Source organism: Protopterus annectens, chromosome 1.part0 (assembly GCF_019279795.1).
Source record: "Protopterus annectens isolate FY-2018-M chromosome 1.part0, PAN1.0, whole genome shotgun sequence".
NCBI lineage: Eukaryota > Metazoa > Chordata > Ceratodontiformes > Protopteridae > Protopterus > Protopterus annectens.
In genome coordinates, this window is record NC_056725.1 from 739,710,939 (window position 1) to 739,730,938 (window position 20,000).

Genomic DNA, 20,000 nt, shown 5'->3' on the forward strand with positions numbered 1-20,000 from the left:
AAAAAAAAAATTTTAAATTTTTTTTTTTTTAAAAATTTTAAAAATTTTTAAATTTTGGGTTTTTAAAAAAAAAAGGGGAAAAAAAAAAAATTTTTTTTTCGGAAAAATTTTTTTTAAAAAAATTTTTAAAATTTTTGGGGTTTTTTTCCTTTTTTTTTTGGGTTTTAAATTTTTTTTTTTTTTTTGGGGTTTTTTTAAAAGAAACCCTTTTTTTTTTGGGGGGGGTTTTTTGGTTTTTTTTGGGAAAGGGGGTTTTTTTTTTGGGTTTAAAAAAGGGGAAAAAAAAAAAATTTTTTTTTTTTAAAAAAAAAAAAAATTTTTTTTTTAAATTTTGGGTTTTTTGATTTTTTTAAAAAAGGGGAAAATTTTTTTTTAAAAAAAGGGGAAAAATTAAAAAATTTAATTTTTTGGGGCCCGGGGGTTTAAAATTTTTGTTTTTTTTCCCCCGTTGGGAAATTTTTTTTTTTTTTTAAAATTAGTTTTTAAAAAAAAAAGGGAAAATCCCAAAATTTTGGGGGTTAAAAAAAAAAAAAAAAAAAATTTTATTTTTTTTTTTTTAAAATTTTTTTTTTTCCTAAAGAAAAAAATTTTTTAAAAAAAAAAAAAAAAAGGGGCAAAAAATTTTTTTCCCCGGGGGTGTTGGGAAAGGGGTTTTTAACCTTTAAATTTTTAAAAAATTCGGGTTTTTTGGTTTTTTTTAATTTTTTGGGAAAAAAATTTTTTAAAAAAAAAGGGGGGTTTTTTGGGGCCGGGGTTTTTTTGGGGGTTTTTTAAATTTTTTTTTTTTTTTTATTTTTAAAATTTAAAAATTTGGGCTTACCCTTTTTAAAAAAAAATTTTTTAAAAAAATTTCAAAAAATTTTTTTTCCCCCCGGGAAAAAAAATAAATTTTTTTAAACGGGGTTTTAAAAAACCTGGGGTTTTTTTTTTAAAAAAAAATTTTTCCCCCCCCAAAAAGGTTTTTTAAAAAGGGGGGTTTAAAGGGCCCCAAAAAAAAGGGGGGAAACCCCCTTTTTTTTTTTAAAAAAATTTTTTTTTATTAATTCAAATTTTTAAAAAAAAATTTTTTAAAAAAAGGGCCCCTTTTCTTTTTAATTTTTTGGGAATTTAAAAAAGGGGGGGTTTTTTGGGTTTTCCCTTTTTTAAAAAAATTGGGGGCCCGGGTTTTTTTTTTTAAAAAATTTTTTTTTCAAATTTTTAAATTTTTGGGTTTTGGGGGAAGAAAAAATTTTTAAAAAATTTTTTTTTTTTTTTTTTTTAAAAAAAATTTTTTTTTCCCCCCCCCTTTTTTTAAAAATTTTATTTCCGTTAATTTTTTTAAAATTTTGGGGGGGGTTTTTTTTGTTTTTAATTTTTTTTTGGGTTTTTTTTTTAAAATTTTCCCCTTTTTTTTTATTTTAAAAAGGGGGAGGAAATTTTTTTTAAAATTTTAAAAATTTCCCCCAAAAAAAAGGTTTTAAAAAAAAATTTTTTTTTTTAGGGAAAAAAGGCCCTTTTTTTTTTTTTCCCCCCCCTTTTTAAAAAAACAAATTTTTCCCAAAAAATTTTTTTTTTTTAATTTTTTTTAAAAAGGGGGGCCCCAAAAACCCAAAAGGAAAAATTTTTTAAAAAACCGGGCCCTTTAAAGGGTTCTTTTTTTTTGCCCCCTTTTTTTTTTTTTCCCTTTTTTAAACCCCCCCGTTTAAAAAACAAAAAACCCCCAAATTTTTTTTCCCCCCTTTAAAACCCCCAAAAAAAAATTGGGCCCCCTAAAATTTTTTTTCCCGAGTAAAAACCCTTTAAAAATTTTTTTTTATTTTTTTTCCTTTAAAACTCTTTTTTGGTGGGGGATTTTTAAAAAGGTTTTTTTTTTTTTTTTTTTTCCCCCCCCAAAAGGGAAAATTTAAAAAATTTTTTAAAAAAAAAAAGGGCCCCTTTTTTTTGGGTTTTGGGGTTTAAAAAATTTTTTTTTTTTTAAAACCCCCGGGGAAATTTTAAAAAAAATTTTTTTAAAAATTTTCCCCCCCCCCTTTCCCCCCATTTGGGGGGGAAAAAAAATTTTTTTTTTTCCCCGGGGGCCAAAGGGCCCTTTTTCCCGGGGGCCCCTTTTTCCCCCAAAAACCCCCTTTTTTTTTTAAAAATTCCCCATTTTTTAAAAGGGGGGCCCCCCCCCCTTTTTGTTTGGGCCCTTTTTTTTAAGGGGGGAAAAAAAATTTTTTAAAAACCTTTTTGGGAAAAAATTTTTTCCCCCCCCTTAAAAAAAAAAAAACCCCCGGGGCCCCGGGGGTTTTTTAAAGGGGGGCCCAAAAAAATTTTCTGGCCCCCTTTTTTTTTGAGATTTTTTTTTTTTAATTTTTTTAAAAAAATTTTTTTTTTTTTTTTAACCCCCTTTTATTTTTGTTTTTTTTTAAAGGTTTAAAATTTTCCCCAAAAAAAAAAGGGTTTGGGTTTTTCCCCCCATTTTTTATGGGTTTAAAAAACCCCTTTTTTCCTTTTTTTTTTTAAAAAGAGGAATTTTTTTTTTTTTTTTTTTAATTTAAACCTGGAAAATTAAAATTTTTTTCCCAAAATTTTTTTTTCCCAAAAAAAACCCTTTTTTTTTTGGGGGGGGAAAAAAAAATTTGGGGGGGGGAAAAAAAAAAGGTTTTTTGGGAAAATTTTTAAAATTTTAAAAAGGGGGGGTTTTTTTTTTTTTTTTTAAAAGGTTCCCCCTTTTTTTTAAAACCCCCTTTGTTTTTGGAAATTTTTTAAAACCCCCGGGGTTTTTTTGGGAATTTTTAATTTTATTTAAACCTTTTTTTTTTTTCCCTTTTGGTTCCCCCCTTTTTTTTTGGGGTTTTTTTTCCCCAAAACCCTTTTAAAAATTTTTTCAAAACACACACACGCACGCACACACACACACACACACACACACACACACACACACACACACACACACACACACATCTACATGTATAAATACATTTCCTGGCTGGATGCTATGTTTGTGAAAACATCAAGGTTATACATATCTGAGATGGCTTAGTGGTAAATTACTTTGGCTATGGTGTGCCGGGTCCTGGGTTTGAGCCTTGTAGAGGCAGTTTTTTTTGTTGCTGGGTAGAAAAAGGGTTGTTCGATACAGAGTGATTAAGGCACTTTTAAGCAGTTGTAAGCGGGTTTGCATGGGATTGCATGACGGAAAGCACTAACATCTGGTTACAGTTTCTTATACTCATTTAGCTTCTCAATTGCTTAACCTGTGTGGGCATTGCTAACCCCCATGCAAACAAGCTTAAACTCGCTTACTGCTGCTTAAAAGTGCTTACTCTCGCTTACCCCCACACTAATTTCTTTAAAAGAAATGAAAGAGGGTTGATAGGAAAGTGGTGAAAAAGGGGCACAAGGAGGGGAAAAACAGAAGGGAAAATAGCTAGGAATGTGCAGGATGTGTGTAGGGAAGGTCCATAGCTGCTCATTTCTTCTGCAGCAACAGTTGTGCATATACACTGAGTTTGGAGATAGATTTGGACACTCAAACCCCTGAGAGAGGGGTAAGGACAACAATAATATGTTGTGAAGCCAATTTTACCAGATTACATGTGTCCAGTGGACACGTGTGTGAAATGGAGAGCTATGTATGGGACGAGATTTTTTTTGGGAACAGATTGCTCTTTTTTTTTTTTCAGGCAAGAGTGAGAAAATGTGGAGGGATAGTAGGTATATTTGGGGAGGTAGGCTGGGTAGGATAACAGACAAGACAGACAAGACAGCATACAGGGGTGGTATATGACATATGTGGGGGGGTAAATACCTTGATGGGGAGGGGTGTTTGGAAATTGGAAGCCCATAAGCCCCCTAGTGGATACAGTGGGACTGAGGTTTCCACATATGGGCAAACACCACTGCACCTTCACAGCCCCAAAGGTGGCTGTGCTGGGGGATGAATAGGAAGGACAGGCCGACCCTCAAGTTGCAACACGTGGCCCTCAAGCTGGCATAGCAGATCTCCAAACTCCCTGCAGAACTCGCTATGCACCACACCCTGGACCTGGCAATGGGTGACAGTGTCCTGTCCAGCCCCCTCTGAGGGGTGCAAGCCCCATCCCCTGAGGCAGTTCCACCCACAGGTGGTGCAGGACCAGTGAAAGAGGAGGTCCCAGGGTGGGCCCCAGATGTGCTGGTGTCCAGTGCCATGGCCAGTTGAGGTGGGACAGGTGGATCTGCTGGGACCAGCCTTCCCAAATGTGCTATGGTGTTTCAATTTTACAACATATGTGGGTTAGTAATAGTCAACACATTCCAGGAATAGGTATAACAGCATGCATAGATATTCCCATTAACCCAAAACACCAGATATGGAACAGTTGCATAGCAAACAGAACACATGCATATATGGAACCACAGTGGCCATTACAACAGCATGCAGGTACATTGATGGCAGCATGCCACCAATGTGGGAGTATTTCAGCATGGTACACGCATAGTAACAAATTTAAATATTTATCAAATAATAGGACATATGTCCCAACAGTAAATTTAATGGAGCACATACCGATTGAGTTGTGTATTTAGTTTATTGTTGCAGATATGGTGGGGTGGGTGTCATTTGACAACTAGTATATTCCTGTAGTTCTCATTACTTTCCTAGTCAATGCTGTGATATGTACCTTACAGGTATTAGTACACTACCCTATGGCCTTAGTTTGGACAGTGGTATGGATGTAGACAACTATATACGTGAATTGCGTTTTACCTGCTGTGTACACCTCTTACCTGGTATACCTGTGGAGGTATTGTTTGTTAACACTACCTAACTGTTTATACACATATTCCCAGATTCCAGGTTGATGTTATGCACATACCTGTCCATCTCTTATTGCACACACTCTGGGCATGTCTTGACGACATGCAGGTGAACCTGGACATACTTTGACTATTTCACTCTTAAACCTTTGGTGAGTTATACAATGACAGGTTTGTTTTCATTGACATTTTCTAAATATGTACAGGCCTGACAGTCAGTTCTATGACATGAAATGCTACCTACATGTCAGAGATTAGCACGCTGATATGCCAGGGGGACAGGGTAACAGCCGCATACCTCCCAACCATACCACATTACTCAGTTTCTACCTGATTTGAGGTCCAAATAATGGGATGCCACAATTCCTGAGTGGCACCCCTTAATTTCCAAATTTCCTGGCTTTTTATTTTAAATCTTTTTTTTTGCTTTTTTGAGCTGATGTCATCATGTGTGCGATGATATCAGATCCATGAAATGGCCTGCCAGCCTGTCGGAATTGAGCTCAAGGGCTCAACAACATAACATGCATGCATTTCCGATGCTCCAGCCAAGCCACAAGGCTGTTGAATGTAGCTGCAAGTAGGAATGCAGGCTATTAATGGAACATAGCTGCAAGCAGGAATGGAAGCTGTTAATGGTGGTTGAACTTCCAGGAACAGAACAAGCCTCGAGGCTGTTAGCAAGCAGAACTGTGGAGGTATTATGCTGCGCTGATGATTATTTATTGTATTAAAGCTGTTTATGCTGCTGAGAAGGATTTATTGTATTAAAGCTGTTTATGCTACTGAGAAGGTGTGTGTGTGTGTGTGTGTGTGTGTGTGTGTGTGTGTGTGTGTGTAATGCCGCAGATGAATATACCTGTTGGCTCAAACCCTGTACCTTGGGTATAGGTAACAAGAGCCTAAATTCCCTACCCACCACCACTTGTGAAAACATTCCAGATTTTTGCCTCATATTTTTGTTTTGTTCCTCATAAAATCTGTAGTTTTCTGGATTTTTGTGGCAAATCAGTGAAGGACTGAATTCACTAAATAATGACAGGCATTTGAATTTCAGACTTCATATTCTTCAGAAAATACATGGTAACACAAAACCTTTTATTCTAGCAATTTTCCTAAGTTTATAAGATCAGTATTTGAAATTTGTCCCCATTTTTGTGGCTGTATTCCCCCATTATTGGCTTTGTCCAGGTGTTTTGTGCTAAGAGATTGAAAGCTATGGTGAGAAGTGAATTCACTGAATGATTGCCATTTAAGTTTCAGTCTTCCTATTTTTCAGGAAACTGCTGATTTGGCATAGTGGTATGTTGCTCTGACTGTAGTGCACAGGGTTCTCAGTTCAAGACTTGGCAGTGCAAAACATGGTGGTAACACATTTTATTGTATCAACTTTCCAAGATTATACAAGCAATGTTTAAAATGTGTCCCTGGTTTTTGGGCTTTTGTCCCCCCCCCCAATAAATTTTAGCTTTTTACAGATTTCTTGTGCTGCAAAGTCGAGAGATACAGTTCAGTGTTGAGTGGATTTTACAAGGAGCTGAGAGCTTCAGGGGAAGAGAAGTTTAGTGTTCCTTATGCTGAGTCTGCTTGCATTGTTAATAGCATAACAGGTTAAATACTTGCTTTTGATGCAGAAGGCTGTGGGTTCTACTCCTACAGTATGTAGATGCATTGCTGATACTGTACTGTGTTGTTGTACTTTGAAAGGGGTGGGTGTAACAAGTCAAGGGTATAGCTGCAGCTATAACAAAAGTGAGAAAATGTCATGCACAATGGCATTTGTGCCTCAGTGGAAACAGCAAAAATATCATTAACCCAAATTCAGGAACAGAAAATCAGAATTATGTTCTGTGCTGCATTATAAGAAAATATTTTAAACAAGTACATTACATTTTCCAGCATTCAAGATAAAACACATATTTTTCCACTGCAGACAGTGGAAAAGCAAGAGTGGCCATTTAACAGCACCTGGATTACAATGATAGTTTTGATGCTTCAGGATGAATGTAGGAGAAGGCCTGTCAGTACTTGGACTAAAAATTGGAAGTCTTAAAACATGCAGTTTGCCTAGTCTATTTTGTTGTGCATTTACAGCTATTGAGTTGGTCTGCTAACACAAATCAGAGTAAGTCAAGCAAAAAACTGAAAATGAAAAGTTTGAGAAGCTGTCCAAGATGCCCATGGTTTACACTACGGTCATTCTATTTACATGAAGTTATTTACATATATATATATGTATATATATATATATATATATATATATATATATATATATATATATATATATATATATATCTGTGTGTGTGTGTGTGTGTGTGTGTGTAAGTAGACTTTGGGCAGTTTTGTCATTATTGGTTCATACATTTTGATTAATTGCTTACTGGAAAAATGTTCAAACAATAAATTTAAAATGGGCTCTAACAAGTGTGCTGTATTATACAAAGAATATAATTTAGTAAAGTCAGGAAGGTGCATCAAAGAACACATGTATGTTTCTTGTTTTGTGTGCAAAGGGGCTATGATTTGAAAACAGCCCAAATGCAATCTTTATCCACCATTGGCCAGATGCATTTTCTTTGGATGTGGTGTGAGTTTCAATGCTGTTTCAATGAATGTGAGTTTCAAGGGCAGAGAACTTTTAGTGCTAAGTCTATTTTCATTGTGAGACAGTATTGCTTTGTTTAGCAGATATCTATTAGTGTTTGTGCATTGTGCTGAAAAATGTAAAATAAAATCCAAATAATCATTGTAGAAGCAAAGCAGTATGCACATGAGTGCTTATTGTAAGTGGGGCAAAATAGCCAGGTAATGGGACATTGGAATGCCTGCAGGGGGACTCTGGCTGTCTGTTCTTCAGTTTGCATTTGAAAGTTGGTATCATGCAATTCCATTGGAGTGGGTGGGGTTACATAAGTATGTATGGAAATTTTATGTTAATCAGGGTGCAGATTTGTACCTATTTTTCATGGGTCTTTGTGCAGATTTTTGATGTTTCCAGGTTAAGAGGGATGAACAGCCGACAGATATGGGCCGATTAACTGGACATTCTGGACAATTCTGTACACTTGTGGGGTATGATTCTGCATACAGCTTACTACCATTTCCAGGATTCGAACCATGGTTGTGTCTGCTATAATAAAACAGTGTCCATCACAGTTGAGTGTGCTATATAGATATTGCTGTGTAGCTCTTCTCTGATTTCGATGTATATATCTCCTGTGGTTTTACAGTCTGACCTTGTGATTACAGCACTCTTATACAGGATTTCCTAGACAATTTTATTATGTAGCACAGTGTGGGTGAAAGGGATGAGTAATACCTTATTATTCAGAGCAACTACAACACTAATAATGCCATACAATACCAGAGTAAACAGTACCAGTACAGGATATCATTCTTTTATTTCTAGGCACAGTTTTCATATCTGACAGACCTGTGGGGGCAATGTTTGTTAGCACTACCTGAATGTTGCCACACATATTACCAGATTCCACATTAGTATTATCCACATAGATCTCACTTTGTTACTGCACACTTTGGTCACAGCTTCACAATATGGGGGTGGAGATGGGACATACTTGGCTTATTACTCTCATAGGTTCATAGGTTCATAGGTTCATACTAGGCTACCTGCCCTAGGGCATTTATAAGCCTAGTCAGAATGTGTTTGGCTTTCGCCACCCATTTTAAATTAATTTTGCTATGCCCTTTTTCGAGGTTAGTATACTGTGCCTCTGTCTAACAGTGACACAGAAGTGATACCCGAGTTAAACCTATGATCTCCTATCCACTCATCAAGATTCCTCTTGAAGAGAGTCAATGAGGGACTCTGCCTAACCTGGACTGGGATTTTATTTCAGAGTGAAGGGAGCCTCTGAGTTATGAATCTGTCCCTCCAGCATGTCCTATTTATTTCAGTGCTGAGGTTCAAGTCTCTCGAGCGCGTAGCTCGATGGGATTTGGATTTTCTGAGGTGCAGCATGTCCATTAATTCCAGGTTGGACATGGTTTTATACGTCAGGCACAGATCGCCCCTGAACAGGCGGTATGCCACTGAGTAGAGCTGGAGTTTCTTTAACCGGGCAACAACATGGCATCTGTTCGAGCCCTTTGATATTCTTGGTGAGGTACTTTTGGGGTCTTTCCAGTTGCTGCAGTTGTCTGGTAAGGTACATCCCAAAAGGGGCATTGTACTCAATTATGGGCCTGATGAGGGGTGAGTAAAGAGGCACGATGACCTCCGCTGATCTAGATGTGAATCCCTTCATGATTAGGTGGGCTATATAAAATGTTTTTCTAACCACTTTGGCCACGTGGTTGTCAAATGAGAGACTGCTATCAACTTGGGTCCCCAGGTCCCTAATTACTTCTTCTGTACTTAATGGATTACCACCTATGTGGTAATTTGTGGGCACTTTGTTTTTGCCAAAGGGGATGACTATACACTTTTTGGCATTTAGCTTGAGGCCATGGCTCTGGCACCAGTTGTCTGTTTCTATGAGGCCTTTTTGGAGGATGCTTGTGTCAGCTGGGGAGTTGATTATGGTGCCCAGTTTGCAGTCATCTGTGAACTTGGTCAGCCACAGTCCTTCCGTGTTGGCCTGTACCTCCGAGAAATATATACCGAACAAGAGAGGTCCCAGGACTGAGCCTTGTGGGACGCCACTTGTAACTGGTTTGGAGTCTGACATGGCTTCAGCAATTCTAACCATGTGTGTTCTGTCCTTCAGCCAGTTTGCAACCCATCTAGTGACATAGGGGTTTATATTTAAGCTGGTGAGCTTATCTATAATGCCCGAGTGGGGTATTGTATCGAAGGCTTTTGCGAGGTCCAGATAGGCTGTGTGGACCACCTTCCCCTCATCAATGGCCTTGGTGACTGTTTCAAAGAAATCAACCAGGTTTAAGAGGCAGGATCTGCCCTTAACAAAGCCAAACTGGGTAGGATCCAGTGTCTGTAGGTCCCCAATATCTTTATTTATGAGGTCCATGATGATCCTTTCCATAGCTTTGCAGACCAAGCTAGTCAGGCTTATGGGGCGATAGTTTCCAGGATCCGTTGAGGCACCAAATTTGTGGAGAGGGACCACTGTTGCTGTTCACCACTCTTTGGGTACATATCCTGTAGTAAGGCTGAGATTGAACAGTAGTTTTATGTTTGGGTTTAGCTCTTCTTGGAGTTCATGTAGGACACAGCCCGGGACACCATCTGGTCCCATTGATGCTGTGTTTTTTGCTTTGGAGAGGGCAGCTCTTACCTGAGCATCTGAGATGTCAGGGGGGCAGCACTCTGCTGGGATAGATATTTGCCCTTTTGGTGGGGAGGGGGGGAGAAGTTTGCGCTGAACCTGTCAGCTAGGATGTTTGCAATGTCTGTGGGTTCGGTGTATTTTTGTCATTTTGGACTAATTCTGAGCATATCTGGGAATTCCCACCCAGGTTCCTAACATAACTAAAGAAAGCCTTGTGATTATCCTTAGTGTCCTGTGCAATTTTTCTCTCGAAGCTGGCCTTAGACGATTTTATGAGTGCCCGTAGTTTTTTGCTAATACTGATCAGAGATGCCTTCCCTTTTTGGGATTTTGTTCTATCATTTAGTAGCTTCCTCCTTCTATTGTATAGTTTGTTTATGGTTGGGGTCCACCAGACAGGACGTCTGCCTTTGGAGGATTGGGTCTTGGTTTTATTTGGGATTGCATGATCCATGCATTCCTGAAGGTGTTCATAGGTATGGGTAGTTGCTAGAGTGACAGGTTTGTTCTTATAGATGTCTGACAATCAGTTGTATTTCTAATTTGCTGCCTAAATGTCTGGGATCATCCCACTGATTTGCCAGGGGGACAGGGTGACAGACAATGGATATGGGCCAATTAACTGGACATTCTGGATGTATCTGTACATTTGTGGGATATGATTCTGCATACAGCCTACTACCACTCCCAGGATTCGAACCATGGCTGTGTGTGCTAAAAATACAACAGTTCACATTCCAGTTGAGTGTGCTATTTGGATTATGTTGTTTACAGTTTCACTGTTTTCTGTCTAAGTCTATCTCATTTGTACTATATGACCTCTTGTGATTACAACAGTCATATACAGACATTGCTACACATTTTATTTATGTAGCACAGTATGGGTAACAGTGCCTAATACAACAGTACTATTAAGAGATTGCAACTCTACATTACCATATGATACCAGAGTAAACACATGCAGTCCAACAGTTAGACCTTTATTGTCCGGCTATTATGCTTTTATTTACATACAATCAATATGAGACTCTTACTGCCATATTCTCTGGTGTATGCAGTATATGCCTTAAACAATACAGGTTTTAGACAGGCGATTAACTTTCTACTACTTTTAGAATTATTTCCTATGACAGTACATGCAAGAGTATTACTAACCTGCCTAACATCGCAACCGTTGCAATCTACAGGCATGGGCTTCCTGGTTCGCAGTCCACTCATCTGCCACTGTGAAAGACATAAGAAGAATATTTAGCCATACCTATCAATAATATACATGAGCTGGCAATTATTAAACAGGTAGTGGACTGATACTTACTGGCTTGGACATCCCCCGTCCTCCTAGCATCTTGGATCCACTGATCCAAGAGATCCCTCTTTCTCTGCTTCAGGTCAGCATAGTGATGCCTGTCCTGCTCTCCAGTTCGAGGTATGTCAGAGGCACTGGTGAGGTCACGGGCAAGATGGTCCCAGGTTTCCACTTTGTATTGGGAACCCCGATATTGGCTCTGCAGCAGTCCCTGGTCATGGTCCTTAACAAGGAGTCCTGCCATGACTCTGGACTCCTGGATGCCCCAGCTCTGTGCCTGAAAGCGCACACCTTCTCTCATACCAGTCATAGTGCCTACAGGAGGAAGCTGCAACCAGTTATGAGTTGTATTCCCACCTGTTGGGTTTAAATAGGACCGATTTTCCACACTTTGCCATGACTGGATGGTTTTGAAAATGCTAAGCTATGGGCAAACCTGCTTACCTGAGGTTGGCATTGCTTAAAGGGGTATACCAGTGGGCAAACTGATTTAGCTGGCCTGCACATTGCTTACAACTACTAAGCTGGGCTGTGCAATGCTTAGCATTGCTTAATTTGTAATTTGCATACTATTTTCTGTTTGGTATTGATTTATTATTCATTACATGTTATATATGTGTTTGGTATCCATGATTCATGTGTACATACACTGTATGGGGTCCTTGTGTTTATTAGGGGATTTCAACACTTTATTACAATGACACTTCACATCTGGGATTAATGCAGTACTCCAGTTCACATATTTATATTATGTAGTAGGTTATTCAACATAAAACTGTATATAGATTCCTTTCACGTGTTAAGTTTGATTTTCCTACAGTGAGAATCTGTTTGATGATATCTCAATCTTATGTACTGCTGTGATGGCTTAGTGGTTAACTACCATGACTACAGTGTACAGGGTCCTGGGTTCAAGACCTGCAAAAGCTGTTTATTTTGTTTCTAGCCAAAACAGTGGCTGTTACATACAGAGTGATTAAGGCACTTTTAAGCAATTGTAATTGGGTTTGCCCAATGGTAAGCAATGCTAACCTCCGGTTAAATATGCTTAGAGAGATTTAGCTTCAATATTGCTTAACCTATATGCACATTGCTTACCCCTGCACAAACTGGCTTATACCAGTTTACTACTGCTTAAATATGCTTACTCTTGCTTAATAGTGCTTACGCCCGCTTACCCCTGCATTAATTTAGAAAGTAATGTAAAATGGTTCTTGGGAAGGTGGTGGATTTGGGAACTCTATGGATTTATCATTCATTACACATTGTACCTTCACTTTGTATCCCTGATTCATGTGTACATATACTGTATGGGGCACTTGTGTTCATCTGTGTATTTTACATTATGACAATGACTCCTCACATCTGTATTTAATGCAGTACTCCACTTCACAAATATATGTTATTTAGTAGGTTGTGCAACAAAAAATATTGTTCATAAAGTAATTTGACATGGAAAACAGAATGTATTGGAGTGAGACTTGAACCAGGAATAACTGCTCGTAAAGCAAATGCTCTGACCACTACACTATTGCAGTACAACTGCATTTGCATATATCTTGATATTTATCCTTTTGTGCCATTTAAGCTGCAATAGACATAGCTAAGCAATGGGCAAACCCATGCACCTGTGGTTAATTTTATCTATTTGAGCTTCTTCTTCTTTTGGCTGCTCCCGTTAGGGATTGCCACAGCAGATCAACTGTTTCCATTTCTTCCTGTCTCCTGCATCTTGCTCTGTCAAACCAACCACCTGCATGTCCTCTCTCACCACATCCATAAACCTCAGCAACACAGCGAAACAAGTCCAAAGCACTCTGGAACCAGCACAATGATGTGAACGTATTTTATTAAAAACGTTTTCGCTCCTCAGAAAACGGGAACTTCTTCAGACAAGATAAAAGGCGCCAAACCACTTTTTAAATACTAAAGGTTTTGTTTACATGATGTCATATCCTTGACAACCAGGATGTTCAACAATACACCTTTAAGTATACAAATAAATAAAAAGCGCTCAACATGAACTAACATCCCCAATCAATAAAAAACATTAATTTTACATTTTAAGAATTTTCCTAAAGAGAATGACTTTCCTTACATTAAAGTGCTTTAAGAGGTGCTTAAATCGTACACACAACCCCTTTTAAGCCAGCAAGTGTAACATCAAGATGAATTAAATAAAATTATCCATTATCAACAAATAACCTATATGTTATGGGTTGACAACATTGTACCAAGATGCATTTAACCTAAGTAGTACATTTAAAGAAAACTAAAATATGCAAAGTCATTTAAAACTCAGCCAAAACTAAAATGCAGATCACTGCTAGTATGATTGTTGAAATGAAGTGGTATACAAGCTTAATTCCTTAGGTAACTTTTGTATTTTAAAATAACAGAGATGTTACAGGCTTCGTTCAGTCCCGGAGGGGAAAAAGCATTTAATAGCAATTGCCATTCTAACTCTTTGATTTCAAGTAGGAGTGATTGAGGGCCCCCCCCTAATTCCAACTTTAACTGAATCGATCCCCATAAAACAAAAACTATGCCCAACATGATCTAAGACATGCTTCGAAAGGGCATTATCAGTTTTTTTGTTTTTTATGGCATAATTATGCTGGTAAACCCGGTCCCGCAACCTGCGGTCCGTCTTCCCGACATAAAAGGCCAAACAACAGTTACAAAATGCAATGTAAACTATTGACCTAGTGTCACAACAGATCTTATGTTTGATGTAAAACTTTTCATTTCTTATAACAAAAGAATTTCCTGTTTTTAGTAATCTACACCAGTTACAAGTCCCACAGGAGAATGTCCCAATTTGTCTAGAAGGGCAGTCTCTTGTTTGCAACAATTCTTTTAAATTTTTCCCCTCCTAAATACAAAAGAGGGGAAAGGGCCCAAGATTTCAAGTAAATAGGCATTATTTAAAATGAAATGCCAGTTCTTCTTAATGATGGAGCACATGTTGTCAATATGTTTATTATGTGTAATAATAAAGCTAATCTTGAAATCCTGAGTTGAAGGAGTTTTATCATAATCAGAGCTACTAGTTACTTGAAGAAGGGGACCAAATTCTCTACTATGTGTAGATATTCCCAAGGGCTCAGTAATGAGCAAGTTACATTGTTTGGTACATTGAAGGAGTGGTTGGTAAAACCCCGAAGCTCTTTTAAAGGAAACTTCATCAATTAAGCTATCTAGAAGTTCACAGGGGTAACCCCTATTCAGGAACATGCTCTTAAGCGTAGAACACTCATCTTCAAAGGCCTTTGGGGTATTACACATACGTGTAGCCCTAACTAACTGGCCTTTAACAATGGACTTTTTTTGTTTCCAGGGGTGGTTACTGGAGAAGTGTAAAAAAGCATTGCAATACGTATGCTTCCTGAAAATACTAGAAAGAATTCGATTGTTGTGAAAGTCCTTAACAAGTTTGACATCCAAATAGTCAATCTCGCTAACTGAAAAGTGATGGGTAAATGTTAAAAAAAGTGCATGATTCATTCATGTTCCCCATCAAGTTTATGACGGTCTCAAAATTCCCTTGGATGAGAATGAAGATATCGTCTAAAAAATGGGTATAAAATTTGGTGACCTCTTTAAACTGGGAATTCTTAAACAGAAATGTCTTTTCCCAGTAGGCGACCACCAAATTTGCCACACTGCCTCCACATGGGGAGCCCATGGCAATACCCCTTTTCTGCAAGTAGTGGCAGTTATTAAAGATGAAAAAATTAGACGATAAAATAATGTCAAGAAGGAGGGTGACCACCTCAATCTCATCTTTCTGAGCTCCTAGATCGACTAACATAAGTTCAACCCATTCCACAGCTTCCTGGTGTGGTATAGAGGTGTATAAGTCCACCACATCAATTGTCAGGAAGTTGTAAGAAGGGTTGAACGGGATGTCATTGATGGACCCTAAAAAAGACCAGGAGTCTTTATAAATTTGAGGTAATAACTTAAGGTATTTGTTAAGAATGTGATCAACAACCTTGGCACAGGGATGAGTGATACAACATCTCCCATCCACTAGAGCTCGCATAGGTGGGTCCACCAAATTTTTATGAATTTTGGGGATCCCAAACATCACTGGAACTCTAGGGAAGGAGATGTTAATAAAATTGAAGGTGTCGATGTCAATCCTCCCTTCAATGAACAAATCCCTGAAATATCCTTTAATTCTGTTGTATTGGCCTGAAGTTTCATTTAAAGATGAAATTCCGTAAGCTGGAGAGTTAAGTACTTTAGACATTCTCAAAATATAGTCATTCTTATCGAAAATAACTAAGCCCCCACCCTTGTCTGGTTTGATCACCCTGATAGGTAAGTTAGATAAATTTTTCAAACTTGCTCTTTGTTCAGGTGAAATGTTACTTTTATTGTCAAACCATTTAATGTTCTCAAACAATTGTCTAAAATCCATTTCACAAGTATACTCAAATGTTTGCAAAATAGGGTGTAAGGGGGGATTAAAGGTACTTAACAATTTAAAAGGAGGTTTTTCCTTAATAGAATTGCCATTAAACAACACTTTAAGGTTCAAGTTGCGCACAAAACATTTAAGGTCCATCAAGAACTTAGGTAAACAAATCTTCTGGTCAGGAACAAAGGACAAACCAAAGGCCAACAGTTCAATTAGGTCTTGTTCAATGTTGACTTCAGAAAAGTTATACACCACAAAGTCACCTTTGTTGTTAGTCAAAATGGTGGGTTTACCAGAAGGAACAGCAGTAGGGCTTAATGTAGGTTCTATTTCAATTTGTTTTGCTTGGTTTTCCGTTGGTAGTTCTTCTGCCCTAAAAAAGACTTTGTTTGATTTTTGTAGTTAGGACGATACCCCTGGTTGTTGTAATTGGTTTTAATTCTGTTGCTTCTCCTAGGTTGATAAGAGGATGGGCCTTCATCTCCATCCTCATATTCAAGTTCATTCTCATCCAGGGTAGTTGAAGGGGGGGCCCCACCCCTATCATTAGAACTTTTGGTGTGTGATTCAACCTGGTTTTTAGGCCCATTAAGGTTTTTAACCAGGTTGGGGTAGGCAAGCTCATTAGCGTATGCTTGCCGATCTCTCATTAATTTTTTATTTTTGTTTGTTTTTAATTTGGCTAATAATGCATCGATGCTTTCAAAAATCTGGTGATAATCATATTTATACCGGAGGAAATTAGCATCTATTTTAATTTTCTCATTGAGGCCGTTAGATTCTAACAACAAAAAGTCAATCTGTTTCTCATAGTGTTTCACCATGACTTCAAGTAACTCTAATCCTTGTTTATTAAAAAGGCAGGAAAGCTCATCAATGAACGAAGGGTCAAAAAATAACCCAGTAGGAGCAGACGAGCTCCTCAAACCTTTAGGTACCACTTTTTCTTTAATGCACTGCTTGAAATACGAAACTTCCAATTGAAGTTTCTTAATCTTTAACATTTTGTTATCTAGCAATTTTAAATTCATAGCGATGCTGTCATCTATGTTACCTGGAGTTTCAATTCCTATGGCCGGCGGGCCCGATAAAGAGGGCGAGCCAAAAGCAAAAGCTTCAGTGTTCTTGGCCCATTCACCAAACATGGGCACGCCAATAAGCCCAGAATTAGAATCCATACCAACAGCGTTGATGTTTCCGCCATTGGAAACAGTGTTATCTGCACCAAACACAGACCTGGTTAATACATGCCGGTAGGTGTCATCAACCTGCCTAGATGGAAAAGGCAGCCGGGTACTAACTGATGTATTTTTTGTATATTTTTGTATATTTTGAGAATGTCTAAAGTACTTAACTCTCCAGCTTACGAAATTTTATCTTTAAATGAAACTTCAGGCCAATACAACAGAATTAAAGGATATTTCAGGGATTTGTTCATTGAAGGGAGGATTGACATCGACACCTTCAATTTTATTAACATCTCCTTCCCTAGAGTTCCAGTGATGTTTGGGATCCCCAAAATTCATAAAAATTTGGTGGACCCACCTATGCGAGCTCTAGTGGATGGGAGATGTTGTATCACTCATCCCTGTGCCAAGGTTGTTGATCACATTCTTAACAAATACCTTAAGTTATTACCTCAAATTTGTAAAGACTCCTGGTCTTTTTTAGGGTCCATCAATGACATCCCGTTCAACCCTTCTTACAACTTCCTGACAATTGATGTGGTGGACTTATACACCTCTATACCACACCAGGAAGCTGTGGAATGGGTTGAACTTATGTTAGTCGATCTAGGAGCTCAGAAAGATGAGATTGAGGTGGTCACCCTCCTTCTTGACATTATTTTATCGTCTAATTTTTTCATCTTTAATAACTGCCACTACTTGCAGAAAAGGGGTATTGCCATGGGCTCCCCATGTGGAGGCAGTGTGGCAAATTTGGTGGTCGCCTACTGGGAAAAGACATTTCTGTTTAAGAATTCCCAGTTTAAAGAGGTCACCAAATTTTATACCCGTTTTTTAGACGATATCTTCATTCTCATCCAAGGGAATTTTGAGACCGTCATAAACTTGATGGGGAACATGAATGAATCATGCACTTTTTTAACATTTACCCATCACTTTTCAGTTAGCGAGATTGACTATTTGGATGTCAAACTTGTTAAGGACTTTCACAGCAATCGAATTCTTTCTAGTATTTTCAGGAAGCATACGTATTGCAATGCTTTTTTACACTTCTCCAGTAACCACCCCTGGAAACAAAAAAAGTCCATTGTTAAAGGCCAGTTAGTTAGGGCTACACGTATGTGTAATACCCCAAAGGCCTTTGAAGATGAGTGTTCTACGCTTAAGAGCATGTTCCTGAATAGGGGTTACCCCTGTGAACTTCTAGATAGCTTAATTGATGAAGTTTCCTTTAAAAGAGCTTCGGGGTTTTACCAACCACTCCTTCAATGTACCAAACAATGTAACTTGCTCATTACTGAGCCCTTGGGAATATCTACACATAGTAGCGAATTTGGTCCCCTTCTTCAAGTAACTAGTAGCTCTGATTATGATAAAACTCCTTCAACTCAGGATTTCAAGATTAGCTTTATTATTACACATAATAAACATATTGACAACATGTGCTCCATCATTAAGAAGAACTGGCATTTCATTTTAAATAATGCCTATTTACTTGAAATCTTGGGCCCTTTCCCCTCTTTTGTATTTAGGAGGGGAAAAAATTTAAAAGAATTGTTGCAAACAAGAGACTGCCCTTCTAGACAAATTGGGACATTCTCCTGTGGGACTTGTAACTGGTGTAGATTACTAAAAACAGGAAATTCTTTTGTTATAAGAAATGAAAAGTTTTACATCAAACATAAGATCTGTTGTGACACTAGGCCAATAGTTTACATTGCATTTTGTAACTGTTGTTTGGCCTTTTATGTCGGGAAGACGGACCGCAGGTTGCGGGACCGGGTTTACCAGCATAATTATGCCATAAAAAACAAAAAAACTGATAATGCCCTTTCGAAGCATGTCTTAGATCATGTTGGGCATAGTTTTTGTTTTATGGGGATCGATTCAGTTAAAGTTGGAATTAGGGGGGGGCCCTCAATCACTCCTACTTGAAATCAAAGAGTTAGAATGGCAATTGCTATTAAATGCTTCCCCCCCCGGGACTGAACGAAGCCTGTAACATCTCTGTTATTTTAAAATACAAAAGTTACCTAAGGAATTAAGCTTGTATACCACTTCATTTCAACAATCATACTAGCAGTGATCTGCATTTTAGTTTTGGCTGAGTTTTAAATGACTTTGCATATTTTAGTTTTCTTTAAATGTACTACTTAGGTTAAATGCATCTTGGTACAATGTTGTCAACCCATAACATATAGGTTATTTGTTGATAATGGATAATTTTATTTAATTCATCTTGATGTTACACTTGCTGGCTTAAAAGGGGTTGTGTGTATGATTTAAGCACCTCTTAAAGCACTTTAATGTAAGGAAAGTCATTCTCTTTAGGAAGATTCTTAAAATGTAAAATTAATGTTTTTTATTGATTGGGGATGTTAGTTCATGTTGAGCGCTTTTTATTTATTTGTATACTTAAAGGTGTATTGTTGAACATCCTGGTTGTCAAGGATATGACATCGTGTAAACAAAACCTTTAGTATTTAAAAAGTGGTTTGGCGCTTTTATCTTGTCTGAAGAAGCTCCCGTTTTCTGAGGAGCGAAAATGTTTTTAATAAAATACGTTCACATCATTGTGCTGGTTCCAGAGTGCTTTGGACTTGTTTCGCTGTGTTGCTGAATTGTTTAGTTTTCTGTTTGCCTTCTCCAGTACATCCATAAACCTTATCATAGGCATTCCTCTTTTCCTGTTACCTGGCAGCTTCATCCTTAGCATCTTTTTCCCAATATACTCTGCATCCCTCCTCAGCATATGTCCAAACCAACGTAATCTTGCCTCTCTGGCTTTGTCCCCAAACCTTCCAACCTGGGCTGACCCTCTAATATACTTGTTCCTAATCCTGTCCATCCTCGTCACACCCAGTGCAAATATTAACATCTTCATCTCTGCCACATCAAGCTCTGACTCCTGCCTTTTTGTCAATGCCACTGTCTCCAACCTGTATAACGTAGCTGGTCTTACTACCCTCTTGTAGACCTTCCCTTTCACTCTTACTGGTACTCGTCTGTCACAAATCACTCCTGACACTCTTCTCCACCCACTCCATCCTGCCTGTACTCTC